Here is an 18659-nt window from a genome sequence, read left to right as displayed (position 1 = left end):
AGAGAGAAAACGTGGGAGCAGCAGCTCCCGAACAAACCCATCACCATCGGCAAACAATGAATAGAAAAGAAACCAGTCGCTACCGAAACCGTAATCCAATCGAGGACCCTGTCAAAACAAAGATCGATGTCCGCCTCAGGACCTATTACATCCAATCAAAACTATACACACAAGCCGAAGGCGATGTTGCGATGTCTCAACGCATCGCCACTCTGCTGAATATTCATAAGAGGAGATAATAACAATCTCGGGACATCGGCCATTAGCCGAATGTATCTGACCAAGTCTGTTGAAATTAGGGTCGCTTATAGGACGACTTCTCGCATTGATTCCGTTGATGTCGATCTCTCCTCATTTCGTGGATAACTTTGGTGTTTACAAGCTTACCGGTTGTGTTGAAGGCAGATGGACATGTGAAAAGCACTGCTTTTTTGCTCAGGCCAGTTTTTGGGAAGGTTATTCGAACTGGCGTCCAGGTGGAAACAACTGTGTAACAGTTGGCATGTTTTTAAACTTTGTGGTCTCTTTGTTACTTGGGCTAGGTAGGACGATGATCAAGTATAGGTCGGTTAGAATATTATATCAGTGATGGTTCAGACATGCCTGATTAGTGAAACTCAGACACAGTAAACTTAAGAACTAATTTACATATATAAGCTAATATTAATAATAAAACAAACTTCAGGATTTCACAAACGTGCACCCTGGTGGTGCACCCTGGATATCGCTTAATGAACTGGCACATACTGGCAGTCAGACAATCCTAGGATCTCCTGACTACAAGACACTCTCAATCTCACCTTCATGAATACAACACCATTTTGACTATTCTAATCCTCACATAAACTATCGACGAACAAACTACTTGTTCTCGATGACTGAATTCGAAAATGCGAAATAAAACAAAACGACTAAAAACCTACATTTTATTACCGTGTAAGAACACGAACACAACGCCATTTAACAAAGCGTACAAACAGTCATAGAATAAAGTTCGCTCTATGTACGTTTGACTTTCCTCGGATAAAAAGAAACGTCTTAATCGAGAGAAATTTTAACAAATGGGACGTTTAATCGACGTCTGGTAATCAGCGGAATCTAGACGGCTTGTTGCTGCTTCTAATGAATGCCGTTAATGGAGATTGTCGCGTAAAAACTGTGCTTTTTCATTGCAGGAAGGCGGACGGCGAGTATTTCACATGGAAATTACTGAGACCATTTTCATTCATTGAGATTTCTATTTGATTCTATGTTCTCGCTGAGGAAATAAAGGCTGCTGGTGACACATGTTTGACATGTCCGACCTTCCCTAGTTTTTGAAAAATATCTCAGAATAATAAACATAGATGAACGGGGCATATGTTATTTTCAGTAAGCAAATTTTGTCTCCAACATGAACTATCAAATTTGACATGAAGCGCGAGGAAATAAAAACATATCAGTGATACGATATTTCACTCAATTCGCAAGTTTCTCCACAAATAACGTACTTCTTATGTCCCATAGTGAATCGACGTTTCATATCAAGTCAAAATATATTAAAATAAATACCTAAATATATCAGAAATTCAGAAAACAAACTTCAAGCGCGCCAAATGACGTGAAACAACCGATGACACTAGGAGAGCAATAGTTGCCAAACCTTGGATCTCAGCAGGTAGATACAGAAAATAATAAATATTATTATTATTATAAATTCGACAATTAGGAAAAATATCGAATTCCAAATATTGAAATTTGCATATTCAGTCGGGAATCACTCAAATAAATATATTTCATTCAATATAATATACATTCATAACGATATAGTAAAATTGTGGATTTGAAAATATATCACAATCCGATAACGTAATCTAACCATGTTGGGGACATGTTAAAATTGCGTATACTCCCTCTATCTTATGTTTATTACTCTGTTGTATATTATTCAGGGAACTGTCAAAAGTAAAATTCAATGTGGCGACGGTTGGCATGTCATAAGAGTACATATTGGTATAATTGTTTGTATTGCGATGGTCTCTGTATCTTATCCGAATGATCTTCAATTTTTCAACAGCCGATTCTTGTTTAATCCATGAAAATAAACACCATCAGCGCTGCTACCATCACCTCGACCTTGCAGTACCATGTCAAGGCCTTCTCTCAAACATACTCTCTTCCAAAAGCGACCTCAACATCGCCAATTCTAAGACAAAAACGCCTAAAGAAACTTTACCGCAAGGTGGATTCGCCGAAACCGAGCTAGACCACCAATTAAAAAAAAAAAAAAATAGATAAAAAAATTTCGCAACTCACTAGATACGAAAATCGGCCATCTCTTTCGCGGCCAGGACGGAAAGGAGCGAAAATAATAAAACGATAAATTAAAAACAAAAGAAGGTCGCGCGCCTCGCCCCTTCGAATTAGATTCTCGCGTGGCGATAAATCAAGTGCGCGGTGACGATCGAGGTGTCGGAGGAAGGAATGACTAACGTAATTGCGGGTTTCGATGGCCAGATGCGGAGATAATGGCCGAAATCGGATCGGCCATGATCTATTTTCTAGGGTGCAGCGTGCGAATTCTTATTTTAGCGGCCGCGGTCCATACAGCGTGTTCGCTGATGCCGATTGACAGGCCAATTGAAAAGTCCCCTGTCTACCATTGTAAAACACATTGTTTTTTGGCAAAATTCGATTTTATTATACAACATAGTTGCCTTCGAGGACGATACAGCGATTAAAGCGATCTTCCCACTTTTCGATACCATTTTTGCATAACGATTTGTCTTTCGCTTCAAAATAGGCCTCAGTTTCGGTGATTACTTCTTCTTTGGAGCTAAATTTCTTTCCAGCGAGCATTCTTTTGAGGTCTGAGAACAGGAAAAAGTCGCTGGGGGTCAGATCTAGCGAATACGGTGGATGCAGAAGCAATTCGAAGCCCAATTCATGAAATTTTGCCTTGTTTTCATTGATTTGTGACACGGCGCATTGTCTTGCTGGAACAGCACCTTTTTTCTTCAAATGGGGCCATTTTTCAACGATTTCATCATTCAAAACTTCAAATAACGCTATATAATAATCGCTGTTGATGGTCTGGCCCTTTTGGAGGTAATCAATGAATATTATACCTCTCGTATCCCAGAATACTGATGCCATAACCTTGCCAGCTGACTATTGTGTTTTTCCTCACTTTGGATTCGGTTCATCACATGCAGTCCACTCAGCTGACAGTTTATTGGATTCCGGAGTGAAATGATGGATCCATGTTTCATCCTTTGTCACATATCGACGCAAAAGTACAGGTTTATTGCACTTAAACAGCTTGAAACACTGCTCAGAATCATTAACACGTTGTTGGTTTTGATCGATTGTGAGCTCATGCAGCACCCATTTCGCACACAGCTTTCTCATGTACAAATATTCGTGAATGATATAATGTACACGTTCAGATGATATCTTCACAATATCTGCTATCTCGATCAACTTCACTTTACGGTCATTCAAAATTATTTTGTGAACTTTTTTGATTTTTTTCATCGGTGACAGCCTCTTTGGGCGTCCACTGCGTTCACAGTTTTCGGTGCTCATTTCTCCACGTTTAAACTAAGCATACCAATCAATGATGGTTGATTTTCCTGGTACAGATTCCGAAAACTCTTCATCAAGCCAAGATTTTGCTTCAACTGTAGTTTTCCTTTCAAAAAACAATATTTTATCAACACACGAAATTCTTTTTTTTTCCTTCTTTTTTCAAATAACAAAAGTAGCCACACTCACAACGCAATATCTCACAAACTAATGGTCGGACTGCTGTCAAATTTTGACACGTATCGTTTGAAGGTTGGTACTAACTAAAAATCATATGGATTTAATACTAGCACCACCATCGGTGCATCACACCGGGTACTTTTCAATTGGCCTAATATATACAAAATTCGAACGTTACAAGTTTGAATCGACACAAAACGCCTCGACTGTCAACCCATACGAATCCAAGTCGATAAACGCAATAAGCCAAAAATTCAATAATCACAATCCAGATGAGCTTTACGGTATTTTTCGATCCTTCGACTTTAACGCGACCATTAAATCCCGAAAATGTAATCGGATTAACGTAAACGATACCATAGATGCTCGCTCGCGAGATCCGTTTTAGTACTCGATAAATTATCGGACCTGATCTCGCCGATAAGATCGGACATTCTCACGAAATCGAAAAGCGCACGTCCCGCAATGCGCCTTTTCAATCCCGCCATGATCAGTGGCGTATTATTATGTTATTATTCGTTTCCGATGTCCTTTGAATTTAATTCACAGACACTTCTTGAGATTGATTTCCTATTAGAGAAGTTCGGAGCTTTTACATCAGAATCTCATTAATTTTTACCTGATTGTTATTTTTTATCATAAATTTGGCAATACGCTCTATTAGTGATGACGTCACACACCGCCATTTTAGTTTTCCTGTCAGTGTTCGGAATCCAAACAAACAAATTATCATTCAAATTAGTACGTTGTCGTTGAAGAAATTGGCTTATTTTGATAAATAAGATTATTTAAGGAACGATTTTACTATTAATTGATAGACAGAAGGCACGAGATTAATGCCAGTAAGTTCGAACTTGAAATTCAACTAATAAACACGGCTTTTCAAACTTACTGGTATTAACCTCGTTCTTTCTGTCTATCAATTAATACTGAAATCGTTCCTCAAATACTCCTATTTATGAAAATAAGCCAATTCCTTCAACGACACCGTACTAATTTGAATGACAATTTATTTCTTTGGATTCCGAACACTGACAGGAGAACCAAAAATGGCGTTGTGTGACGTCACACTAATAGAGCGTATTATAACCCGTAGGTAAATAATGGTTATGCCGACGACAGTCAAATCAGATCAAGCCCTTTTAGATAACCGTTGGTTGATGAATTCTTTGATTCAATTTTTACATAATTAGATTATTGAGCGTTGTGACTTATAATGAATATTCCTTCTGAGGGGGGGGGGCGGTATATATCCCCCTATTCCCCTCCCTTGGCTACGCCACTGGCTGTAATTATTACGAATATTTTTGTCGCTTCGCGGCAGACGGAAACGTACTGGATGTCGATAATGTGGGGACCATTGAAAAACATTAAGGTTTAATTGGATAAGGCCGATCAATAAAAACAAGGAATCGCGGATAAGTCGAGAGGAAAAAAACCCGATAAACAATGATAAAATTGTCGTGGAACGATAAAATGTGCCCGATCTGGGGAACTAATGGAAAACTTTCCGAGGGACTTGAGGAAAATCGTCAGCGTGTTCACGCATATTACGGTTTATTGACAGGATTAGTATTGACGTCTAGATAAGTGAATTAGAGGATCACAGGTGATGCTGTTGGGGATTTTTAATGAGAATTACTTGACTAGGAGTTGATTCAAATATTCTTACAAAAGTTCTTTTAATTTCTGAAATTTCGAAAATTTGGAAAAAATTGGATGAAACTTATGAATGTAAAAAAAGCACTTTCTTCTTTTGAATTTGACGCGCTTCATATTACGCGCGCCTTTCAATTAACTTTACCAGTTGGAACAATAGATAAGATGACTAGCAGATTTTGAAGATTCGAGAATACGTTGAGCAGTGAATTAATAAAGAGATTTTAACACGAGATTTTATTTACGTGAAGCAGAAAGTGATAATAATGAACTTTAATTGTTGTTTTTTTTCGTTTTACTGGTAACTTTATAATTAATGAAACTTGTGTAAATAATATCGGACACGAAAACTGGAGAAAAATCGGTAAAAATAAGGATTTTCTTAAGAAACGATATATCTCTAAAACTATAGGTCACAGACCCCTCAAATAAAAATGTTTTTTGTAGAATATCAGTTGGTCTTCATCTTACTGAAATTTGAAGTGTGTATCATGCCCCACTGAGAATTGATCGTGTTTCGAAAATAATCAATTTTTCTTGGAAAATAACAGTTTACACGCTATAACTTCTGGAATAATGGACTAATCTCACAACTAGGAGCAGTTTCGTCATCCACGACATCAAATCAGTTGCATATAGGGACTTTTTGTAAATATCGAACACGAAAATTGGAAAAAATTGGTGAAAATAAGAATTTTTATAAGAAATCATATATCTCCGAAACCATAGGTCACAGACCCCTCAAATAAAAATGTTTTTTATAGAATTCCAGCTGATCTTCAACATACTGAAATTTGAAGTATGTATCGTACCTCACTGAGAAATGACCGTGTAACAAAAACATACAATTTTTTTTTGTAAATTTCAATTTACACGGTATTACGCCTTAAAGAATGGATTGATCTCAAAACAGATACCTTTTTCGTAACCTACGACATTAAATCAACTTATAACGGGGAAACATTAATCGAAAATCACGTATTTTCAGTCCACAGAACAATATCAAAAAACATCCGCCTCGCCTCTGTGCTCCAAATCGAAAACACAATATTTATCGATTACGATAAAACCATATCCCATGTTCGGCGTGTTGTAGTTCACGCCCAAACCCGCGAACAACAAGACGATACCATCGCAAAAAACCGAATCGACATAAAATCGTCCCGAAATGGCGTCTTAAAAATCGTCTACAACGGCCACAACGGCACCTCTGCGTGTTCGAACCTTTCGCGCGACCGTCGCGAAAAAAAGGAACAGGCACCATAATCGTATTAATAACGATAAACGGGGTATAATTGCCCGTAATGCAACACGTCGTATTTTTAGCCGAACGTTTTACTCGTCTCGATAAAACAACGGATGTTCTGGGAATTCGGAATGTCACAATTATATAGCGAGTCTTTCGCACGCGATCGAATTGCAGCGAATTAAGCGGTTTGTTAATTCTGAAAAAGCTATTTTTTTCCTATTTCAAAATTAGATTCTGAAACTAGTGCGGGAAGTTTCCGAACGTTTCGGACAACACCGTGGAGTAATAAACATAGATAGAGGAAGTACACGCAATTTTTACATGTCTCCAATATGGTTAGATTACGTTGTCAGATTGTGATATATGTATTTTCAAATCCACTATTTTACTATCTCGTTGTGAATGTATATTATATTGAATGAAATATATTTATTTGAGTTATTCCCGATTGAATATGCGAATTAGAATATTTCCAATCCGATATTTCTCCTAATTTTCGAATTTATAATAAGCAGAATATTTATTATTTTCTGTATCTACCTGCTGAAATCCAAGGTTTGGCAACTTTTGCTCTCCTAGTGTCATCGGTTGTTTCACGTCGTTTGGCGCGCTCGAAGTTTGTTTTCTGAATTTCTGATATATTTAGGTATTTATTTCGATATATTTGGAGTTGATATGAAACGTTGATTCACTATGGAACAAAAGAAGTGCGTTCTTTCTGGACAATCACGCGAATTGAGTGAAATGTCGTGTCACTGATATGTTTTCATTTCCGCGCGCTTCATGTCAAATTCGATAGTTCATATTGGGGACTAAATTTGCTTACTGAAAATGACATATGCTTCCTCAATCTATGTTTATTACTCTGAGGACAACACATATTTAAATTTGAAGTTCTCATGATGTGATATGCTAATTTTGCATGCAAATCTACAGGGTGATATTTTTCATTGTTCGCTTCTTTTCTCCAGTACTTCATTTTTGGATGAACACTGGTGCTTTAGAAAAATGTGAAAAGAAACTTTGGCCCAGCACTACACTTTTTGGTTTCTTGTAGTTTTATCGTTACTGCTACCGATTTCGAGAAAAAAAATCGAACAATTGTCTAATAATCCACAAGAAAATCCAAATTATTATAAAAATCCAGTAAGTAAGCTGTGATGAATAAATTAATTTTAAGTTTTGTTTCTTATTTACCCAATTCGTAGCGAAGATTAACAAAGATTCGATAAACTGGTATAATGATCACAAAAAATTAGGACTATAAAAAACAGCCTGTATCTCGAGGACAGAGCTTTTTGCGGGACCATGTTCGAAGAACTTTTTTTCCCTAAAATTATGTGAAGAATGTCTCATTTTTCTTGTAACCCCAATTTAAGAGTTATTGAATATTTTACCGCAAAGCCTCATTTGGATGTCGGACTTAAGTAATGACTCTAGGTTCCATAATTCTATATTTTTTTTTATCACGTCACGATAGAGTGAATAATACACCATTGTATGATATTTTCAGCCTCGTTCTAAAAGCATAGTTTTTAAATTTTTGAGATCGAAGTATATTTTTATTGGAAAATGTTGACATGTTCCACTTTCGTCAATTGAAATTAAGAAAACTCTTAAATCCGCACATTGAACGATAATTTACTCTTTTCTTGACCAAGAAGCCTCTGCTCAGATGGCGCTCCTCAACCATAAAACTCACAAAAGTGAAAATGTCAACCAGAATAAAACATTCAGATCTCTAATTACACTCAACGTCTTCAAAAACGCAACCTGCATCAATCTCACCGCGCGGATCGAGTCGCCGTCGACCTGTCAACGTCAAAAGTACTCCACCGCTACTGCCGCCCTCCCCCCTCACGTGTTCACCTCGCCAACCGGCCAATAACAGCCTGCCATCGAGATAATAGGCGCAACTCTCGGCGAAAATCTCCTTGCACGTCGAACGGCGTACGCAATAAACGTAAACCAGAGGAATAAATTGCTCTTATTTATTACTTAATTAAATTTGTAAATGCCCATGAGGTGACCCATTTCGCTGGCAGATAAGGAGGGTATTACCATTCAGCGCGCGTCCATCGACGGCCTCAATTTATGCCGAATTGGTGCTTTATATACCAGCCCAACGGAGAGCGAAAAAAAAAACGACTATATACGTTCGCCGTTTGTCATTATCATAAGTCCGAGACGGTTGAAAAGCGCCATCTGACGGCGGGAGTGTTTATTGGTCGTTAATCATTCGGAACGAGGGAAAATTGGAGACGTCTACCTAGTATTTGATATTTCGTTGAATAATCGGCGGTTTCTATTTTTTTTTAGTCTCGCAATCTTTCGCGGTACTGCATGATATAAAGCAACCACATGATGGTAGATAACTCAACAACGAGAAATTCAAGCGGTACGGAAAAATTCCACACAAAAAACTATCTGAACAAATTTCAAAATTGCAAGTCATCCAGTTTTGGGATAGGGTAACTTGAAATGCCATCTGTTGACGCCTAATCATTTAAGAAAGCTATAAGACTGCAAGAATCTTTATCAATCCTATTTGGATAAGACTTCGGGTTGAAATATGTGTACCAAGCGTTCTACTCATGCATGGTATCAGCAGGACTTTTCAATTTCAAGTAATATACAGGGTCTTCTTCAATTGGGGGTACAAAGGAAAATGGTAGATTTCTTGGGTAATTTTAATAAAAAAAATTCATAAACATGGGGAATCAAATGCTTTGTTTACGAGATACAGGGTGTTTCTTGTAGTACTACTTTTTGTGATGACTATACCAGTTTATCGAATCTTTATTAATCTTCGCTACATAAAGAGTAAATGAATACCAAAACTTATAATTGATTTATTCATCACAGCTTACCAACTGGATCTTTATATTGCTTTGGATTTTCCTGAGGATTAGTAAAGAATTGTTTAAATTTTTTTCTCGAAATCGGTAGAAGATACGACAAAACTACAAAAACCCAAAAAGTGGAGTACTGGATCAAAATTCCTTTTCGGATTTTTCTAAACCACCAGTTGGCCTCCAAAAAAAAAATTTGGAAGAAAGAAGCGGGCACTGTTCCAGAAAAAATATCACTCTGTATATTTGCATTCAAAATAAGCATATCACATGATGAAAACTTCAAATTGGAATATTTTGTCGAATTCAAGTTGAATATCTTGTGAAGAGGAGGAGCTATGAGAAAAACACTGAAAAAAAATCAAACTTTAACACCCTGTATATTGAAAACAAAGAGTTCGTGAGCCCATGTTTATGGGACTTTTTTCTCTTAAAACTATTCGATGAATCTGTCATTTACGTTTGTACCTCCAATTTATGAACACATTGTAGTTCCTCTTGCTTGAATGAGGTTATTCCTTTTTTGTCGTTTAGAAATCTAGAAGATCTCAAAGTTTACGGAAAGATTTTGTTATATCACGTGTTTTATCCCTTTCATCATTATTGAAACAACTTCATCTCATCATACAATGTTAGCCTCATTACTCCACTTCTTCGATGAAACCAAACACAATAAACCAAAAAAATCCAGCATTCCAAAGTACCCCAACTTCAAAATTAAGCTATACCATAAATCCATCCTAAAACTCGCCCGAAAACAACATAAGAAGAAGAAACATAACCATTATTCTTCTTCTTTCGTACGTTCACACCGCCATCATAACTCACGGTATACGAAAAACCAAAACTACGCCAAAATTTACAACTTAATCTCAACACGCACCAAGGAAAACATGGCCTTCTCTCCGTCTCACGTGACTTTCTTGCAAAACGAAGAAAAAGGCTGAGTTTATGGGCGTGGTTCCCTTGTCGAGCGACAAATTATGTCCGAAGTCTGCACTTTTTACGGGAAAAAGGTTCCCTTGAAATACCTCCCAAATTGCCACTTGTAGCTTATCAATCAAGGCGTCAGAATGTTGCGATTCTCGGCCGTTTTCGGCAAGGTCCGTGGCGCTGAGGTCGATCCAGCCTCGGGTAGAGTTTTTGGTGTCTGTCATTATTGGAAAATTACGAGACAGGTGATCATTACCTTAAGAAGTTATTGACATAATGAAAAGGGATTATTATAATGCGCCAGACCACCGAGGCGAGCCGCAGATAATTGATTTGCGCCCGTTTTATACATACAAATTAGACCCTCGCGAACAAGATGAAGAAGACGGTTATTTTCTGTGCGCCCGGTACACCGTGCTCCTGGAACCACAGAAACGTAACACACTATGTCTATGAACGAATCATAGAATCTACCTGACATTTGGCGTGCGCATAGAGTAATAAACATAGATAGAGGAAGTGTCCTCAACATGGTTAGATTACGTTGTCGGATTGATATATTTTCAAATCCACTATTTTACTATTTCATTATGAATGTTTATAATATTGAATGAAATATATATTTGAGTGATTCCCGATTAAATCTGCAAATTTGAATATTTGGAATCCGATATTTTTCCTAATTGTCGAATTCATAATAAGCAGAATATTTATTATTTTCTGTATCTACCTGCTGAAATCCAAGGTTTGGCAACTTTTGCTCTCCTATTGTCATCGGTTGTTTCACGTCGTTTGGCACACTTGAAGTTTGTTTTCTGAATTTCTGATATATTCAGGTATTTATTTCAATATATTTTGAGTTAATACGAAACGTTGATTCACTATGGGACATAAGAAGTGCGTTCTTTGTGGAGAAACTCGCGAATTGAGTGAAATATCGTATCACTGATATGTTTCCATTACCGCTCGCTTCATGTCAAATTTGATAGTTCATGTTGGAGACAAAATTTGCCTTCTGAATATGACATATGCTCCCACTTTCTATGTTTATTACTCTGAACACACTTTTGACGTTTGTGGACTAATCATAGAATCTTCCTGACGTTTGACGTGCGCGCGTTTGACGTTTATGAGCGAACCATAGAATTTCGTCTAATTTTTCGCGTATAGGCAAACGGAAAGCCGTAAATCTCGATGTGATAGACGTTTAAGTATTCAAATGGGGCTCGGTCTTGTTAATGAGTCGCGCGAATTGATCTAACTAGGCGGGATTTACAGATTCTCGAATACTGGCCAATTCCTGGACAGGTGGAGCCAATTAATAAACTGGGCATTTAAAAATGTTGAAACGAGACCATTACCAAGATTAATTGGCCGGTTAATCAGTCGGCGGTTTTGAAGTCGAACGGTGGGGGGTTACTTATCGATTTATTCCAATTTGGGCCGAAATTGTAGCTCACTCCAACGCGCGGCAGTAAAATTTGTAAGAAATTATCACGGCTGTCTGGATCTCCGCTGCCTAATTGACCGTTCGATTGAGATAAAAGAGATCGGATGAATCGATTCGTTCTTAATTGGACCATAGAGTTTTTTCTTATCGAGACAACGGTAAACTGAAAAAAAATCGTCATATTAGGCCAATTGAAAAGTCCCCGGTCTGATGCACAGATGGTGGTGCTAGTATTAAATCCATATGATTTTTAGTTAGAATCAACCTTCAAACGATACTTATCAAAATTTGACAGCAGTCCGACCATTGGTTTGTGAGATATTGCGTTGTGAGTGTAGCTACTTTTGTTATTTGAAAAATGGTGTTAAAAAAAGAATTTCGTGTGCTGATAAAATATTGCTTATTGAAGGACAAAAAATACAGTTGAACCAAAATCTACATCATATCATTCACGAATATTTGTACATGAGAAAGATGGGTGGAAAATGGGTGCCGCGGGAGCTCAAAATCGAACAAAAGCAATTCTGAACACTGTTTGAAGCTTGATAAGTGCAATAAACCTGAATTTTTGCGTCGATATGTGACAATGGATGAAACATGGGTCCATCATTTCACTTCGGAGTCCAATCGACAGTCAGCTGATTGGACTGCACACGATGAACCGAATCCAAAGCGAGAAAAAACACAACAGCCAGCTGGCAAGGTTATGGCATCAATATTCTGGGATGCGCAAGGTATAATATTCATTGATTACCTCCAAAATGGCCAGACCATCAACAGCGATTATTATATAGCGTTATCGGATCGTTTAAAGGATGAAATCGCTAAAAACGGCCCCATTTGAAGAAAAAAGCGCTGTTTCATCAAGACAATGCGCCGTGTCACAAATCAATTGAAACAATGGCAAAATTGCATGAATTGGGCTTCAAATTGCTTCTGCATACACCGCATTAACCAGATCTGGCTCCCAGCGGCTTTTTCCTGTTCTTAGACCTCAAAAGAATGCTCGCTGGAAAGAAATTTAGCGCCAATGAAGAGGTAATCGCTGAAACTGAGACCTATTTTGAAGCAAAGACAAATCATACTAGAAAAATGGTATTGAAAAGTTGGAAGATCGCTATAATCGCTGTATTGCCCTAGAAGGCAACTTTGTTTAATAATAAAATCGAATTTTCCAAAAGAGAATTCGTTTTACTATTGTAGACCGGGGACTTTTCAATTGGCCTGTTATTTCATGGCGTTTTAGCGTTTTAACGAATTCCTTGTACGAAACGTCGACCACAGAAAACGCTGCATCCACTTAACCTATATCGCCTTATAGAAGCGAATTTATGGTACGTTTTCAGCAATTTTATTTTTCATTCGTCCTCGGAATTTCGATAAACGTGTGAAATTCCATTAGGACAAGTCAAAGGCCGCGTTTTTTAAGGTCGTGGGCGGTAACTCTATAAAAGCGCTCGCATTTCCATAACGGAACGATGGTAAACTCGAGAAAATCGCTATTATAGAAGTACTAGGACGTAATAAAGAAATTAATGAAACATGTCTATATTTATTCGGTATATTTGTTATGACCAGCTGATTAGTCAATATGACCTTTATTATTCATTTATATTGGAAAAGACAGACATTGTCGTGCCAGCGGCACAATTGATTTCGAAAATATGTAGAGCATTGTAAGTTTACCTTTGATTTGGTTTGGATTACATTTGCATTTTCGAACAAATTTACATAATGTTTATCTTCAATTGAAATCTCGAACTTATATTGAATTTTTACAAATGCGACTTTTAGTTCACGAAATTACATAAAAATTATAATTGTGAAATGAAGAATAGAATAGAAAAACAATTTCAGAAGCATTTCAGTGTGAATGTGTAGTGCGCAATTTTTTCCGTTCGTGTAATAATCTTTGAATAATAAACATAGATAGAGGGAGCATATGTCATTTTCAGTAAGCAAATTTTGTCCCCAACATGAACTATCAAATTTGACATGAAGCGCGCGGAAATGAAAACATGTCAGTGATACGATATTTCGCTCAATTCGCGAGTTTCTCCACAAAGAACGCACTTCTTATGTTTCATAGTGAATCAGCGTTTCATATCAACTCGGAATATATTGATATAAATACCTTAATATATCAGAAATTCAGAAAACTAAATTCAAGCGCGCCAAACGACGTGAAACAACCGATGACACTAGAAGAGCAAAAGTTGCCAAACCTTGGATTCCAGCAGGTAGATATGGAAAATAATAAATATTCTGCTTATTATAAATTCGACAATAAGGAAAAATATCGGATTCCAAATATTCATATTTGCATATTTAATCGGGAATCACTCAAATAAAAAAAATTCATTCAATATAATACACATTCATAACGATATAGTTAAATTGTGGATTTGAAAATATATCACAATCCGACAACGTAATCTAACCATGTTGGGAACATGTAAAAATCGCGTATACTTCCTCTATCTACGTTTATTACTCCATGGATATAAATAACGCGATATTATCAATAACAATAACCACTCAAACACCCAACATCTCCAAAAACCCCCGCAGACATCAACAAACCATCCTCCACACAAAACAAAAAAAATTACTACGTCTCCGTCAAAACCACAGACGAATTCCCGAACCCGTTTTCTACCTGGCCGCCGTCCCCTTTTCACCTTGCCAACAAAACTCTATGACTCACTCTTTCGATCGCGAAAAACGTCACAATCCTGGGACCCGTACACCGTTCCGAAAGTCGGGTTAGAAGTTTTCTGATTCCGAGGAGTCTATCGTTGTCGGTTTTTCAGCCGACTCGACAGCGTGTGTACATATTCAATAACGCTATTCGATAGCCTCTCTCAGTCAGTGAGTCGCGAGCTTTCGACGGAGAAGCGCTGCTTTGGAAGTCATAGAAGACGGTGGTGACGCGACACGGACTCTGTGGTTTCGACCGTACGCGGCGATCTAGGAGTGATCGGAGTGGATTCGAAAACATAGTGTAGTACTAGGAGATTTTTTTGTGATACTGCTGGGTTGTGGTACTTGGCGTTTTGAGGGAGCCTCCAGGTTTTTGGAAGATTCTAGACACGTCTTCACCTACGGTTTTGTAGCGTGTTCGACCTGAGAGCGTCAATAGGTTTTCTTCTTTTTCCTTTAGCGTTGAGGTGGATTCTTAATACGGTTTTCTGAGTCTTAATGCATCAATAGTGAGAACGTTCATGTCACTATCAAATGTAATAAATCGATATAGAACACAAGGAATACTTCCTTCAAAAACGATTCTACATTTGAAGCCACTCACTTAACTCCAAAAGCAGTAGGAGTAAAACTTTTTGTTATTACCATCTTATGAAATCATTCTGAAAATGTCACGTGTGATTTGTCCAGCTTTCTCAAGTTTTTCGGCCTGTTGCACTTTTCACTTAGCACTCTTCAAATAAATTACGTTGTAACGAAAACATTCTGAATAGATAAGTATCAAAATAGGTGTCATTGGACAACAAACATAGCACTATATTTCATCTTGAAAATATAATAAAAAGCAGAGTGAAAAGTTGCTGACCAGTTTGGTGCAATAGGTTCTTCAGAAAACGAAGGTATTCAATATAAGAAAATTGTTTCGATAGTTTCTGAAGCTAAAAATCTAGAAAACAGAGTAAAAAGAATAATATATTCTAAAGTTAAACACCAACACGAATGCATTCGTATTGGAATTGCCTTCTGCAACGAGTATTAGAGGATATTTTCTCTATTTCAGTCAAGTTTTGTGAAATATTGTCGAAATTCAATGAAAAACTCAGATTATACATCCTAGTGACTTTTCTATTGTATCTTGGCAGTTGATGGTGTGACTGTTACGAAAATTGACAGATTACGGAATTTGAATTTGAATCGTAAATTTTGAAATAATTCATAATTACCCATTAAATTCGTGAATTATGCCTGGCGAAATCGATTTAACACCACCAGAATTGAGAGAAATTGCGAATAATATTCCTAATCATTTCACTAAATCCAAATACTATCATATTGACTTTTGAGGTGTGTTGAAATTTGATAGGATCGGAAGTCGGTGTAGACAACCACAAATCAGAAAATATAACTGAATACATTGCTGTAATGAAGTCATTACAGCACTGTTTTTAGTACTGTAATGAACTCATTACCATACTGAAATAGAGAAAAGTATATATTCAATGATTCAGCGGAAACAAAGCAGCAACAATAAACCTTTGTGTGAAATTTCCAGCGTTTTTATCTCGAGTTGATAAAATTCAGTAGACGAAGTCGATACGTAAACAACATTTTAGGAAGTTGGCTCCAACATATTATACCCACCAGTTTCTATCGATTTCGTGTTTGATCCGCCAGGAACCTACTAGAACCCAAAAACACAAGGAAATTTTCATACTGTCCATATCTATTCTATTTCGGTTGCATCCTTCGATAAAATCTATCACATCACAAAGTACCGACGCCTACTAATCGTGCAAATATCAATAATATCATCATCTTATCGCCCCCATGCACAGATACTCCAATACGGCGACTTCTATGATCGCGTGATCAGCGACAGTCGAAGACCATTGATTATTTTATCGTTGGAATTGAGCATAATAGCCCGCTTAATTGAGAAGAATGTAAACCGTGAAACAAACACATGTTGTTTGCTTGTTTTTTCCGAAGTGTCGACCTTCCTTCTCTCTTTTTTTTCCTAGAATCGACTAATGGTGGTTTTGTGTTAGTTAATTATGTAGCTTAGTCAATTTCGTTACGTTTTTCGATTTTGGTCGTTAAAACGGATCATAAAGATATGGAATTATCAGAATCGAAGAAGAGAATGGTCATGACTTTGTTTGTTTAGGTGTGTCTATAATTATGTGTTTCTGGAATGGCTGGCCAATGAGTGAGAGAGAGAGACGTTTCTGAAAATATGCATGTTGAAATATATATATATATCGAATAAATAGTTTTCAAGGTGGAGAAGCTCTTCATCATTCTATAAATAATTAAATATTTCTTTATTTCAAATTAACAGTATATGAAACCAAACTGAAAATTTTAATGAAATGACGTCAGCTTTATCCAACTCTGTCAAATTATTCCTTCAAGCTATAAGGTTCTAAATTAATGAACACTGCTCACCAACTCTCTTATACCTGTATACAAATATCTGAAACTGATTCTTTGTTTCTCTGAAATATTGTCATTACATGAACTTAAGAAGCGTAGAAAACCTGCTTTGTCTACTTATACCTGTAAAACTTTCAGACAAAACGGGAGATTCTTCAGATTTATACATACTTGATTTCGAGGGATCGCGTCTGTTTCAGATGGCGCATACATCGTTTATATTTGACATCTCTCTCGATTCTCGGCTCTCGTGACCTTTGAGTATAGAACAATAATATTTTATATTCTATGCTCGTAACAATCTTCTACACTCTGTCATTATATTCCATTTATTTCATTGAAAATTCGATAGGAACTGAATTGTAATTTATTGTGAAAGTTTGTAAAGTCTAAAATCAGTATTTCATTTTTAAACGCAGCCAGGCAGATAGCGGGAATTCGAAAATTTATGAAGAGCGCCCCCTTACAGAACTCTGGTGAAGAAGAACACCAAAGCAACAGGTGGATATCTCAAAAAGTCTGAAACAAAATGGAATCAGTACACACCATTGATTCTATGCATCTTACATGAACTGTTCAAACATCTCCCTTTCGAAGCATAGAACACCAATCCGTCAATAAACGTCAAACATGAAAGATAACACGAAATACCAACCGTTTCGCAATCTCGAATTAATTCCATTCTATGCGTAATTATCGGCAATTACCTTAGAATAATTTTCTTGTTACACGATTACGTCAAGATTGTCAAACGTGGTATCGAATTAAACGGAATATTTTACATGCCTACGGGGTAGTAATTAGTCGGTATGCCTACGTAGGAATACCAACTGAAATGTTCGTACCCTACGTCACGTCGGAGTGACGTTAATGATATTCTGTGATTGCCTGTCAGAAACGTCATATCAGATAACAACCCGAAGAATTCGGTTCGTGGACAGAAAGTTACGATACTCGTTATAACGAAACTGCCACAGAACTTGATCGCTGCGATTCCGAGCATTGTTCGTGACGAAAAAATCGATTGTATACCATAGATATCGCGAAGATTCAATCTGTGGACTTCTGGTTCTGTGGATCGGAACATGAGATCTCTCCGTACAAGGACGAAGTCGAATTGGAAAAAGTCCATGTCCCGAATGTATTCGAAGTCGATGTTTACCGAAGATTAGCTTCGAGTAAATAAATAATGTTTTGGAACCGTAGGCAACAGTGGTATCAGAGATAGTAGTCAGTCGATTTATTGGAGATGAAATAATTGAAAACAGACGAATGTTTGGTATAATTTGGGTTTCCAATGGGAGTTATAACGGGTGTTTTTTTTCGAGGAATATAACTTTAAGTTGGCATTACTGTTCAAGATGACAACCGATTTAACAGCATATCCGCTTATCCGCATAGACCAATGACTTTACAGAGCCCCACAGAAAATAGTCTAACGGTGTTAAATCACAAGATCTTGGACGCCAATTCACAGGTCCAAAACGTGAAATTAGGCGGTCACCAAACGTGTCTTTCAATAAATCGATTGTGGCACGAGCTGTGTGACATGTTGCGCCGTCTTGTTGGAACCACAGCTCGTGGACATCATGGTTGTTCAATTCCGGAATGAAAAAGTTAGTAATCATGG

The 18659-nt window shown here is 37.2% G+C and overlaps 1 protein-coding gene across 3 annotated transcripts in view; it reads left to right on the top strand.

Moving 5' to 3' along the window:
* Positions 1-18659, top strand: part of LOC123681900 (cGMP-dependent protein kinase, isozyme 2 forms cD4/T1/T3A/T3B) — a 132056-nt gene that overhangs the window by 61141 nt on the left and 52256 nt on the right. The window contains exon 1 of one of the 3 annotated variants that reach the window (XM_045620251.1): positions 14683-15032. The exons of the other annotated variants lie outside the window; for them this stretch is intronic. The gene's annotated coding sequence lies outside the window, so the exon portion shown is untranslated. Of the gene's footprint in view, positions 1-14682; positions 15033-18659 lie in introns of those variants that run through there. 3 annotated transcript variants of the gene reach the window in all.

The sequence above is a fragment of the Harmonia axyridis genome, chromosome 6 (assembly GCF_914767665.1).
Source record: "Harmonia axyridis chromosome 6, icHarAxyr1.1, whole genome shotgun sequence".
Classification (NCBI taxonomy): domain Eukaryota; kingdom Metazoa; phylum Arthropoda; class Insecta; order Coleoptera; family Coccinellidae; genus Harmonia; species Harmonia axyridis.
The sequence above is the reverse complement of the archived record's forward strand: the minus strand, read 5'-3'. Positions and strand labels throughout refer to the sequence as shown.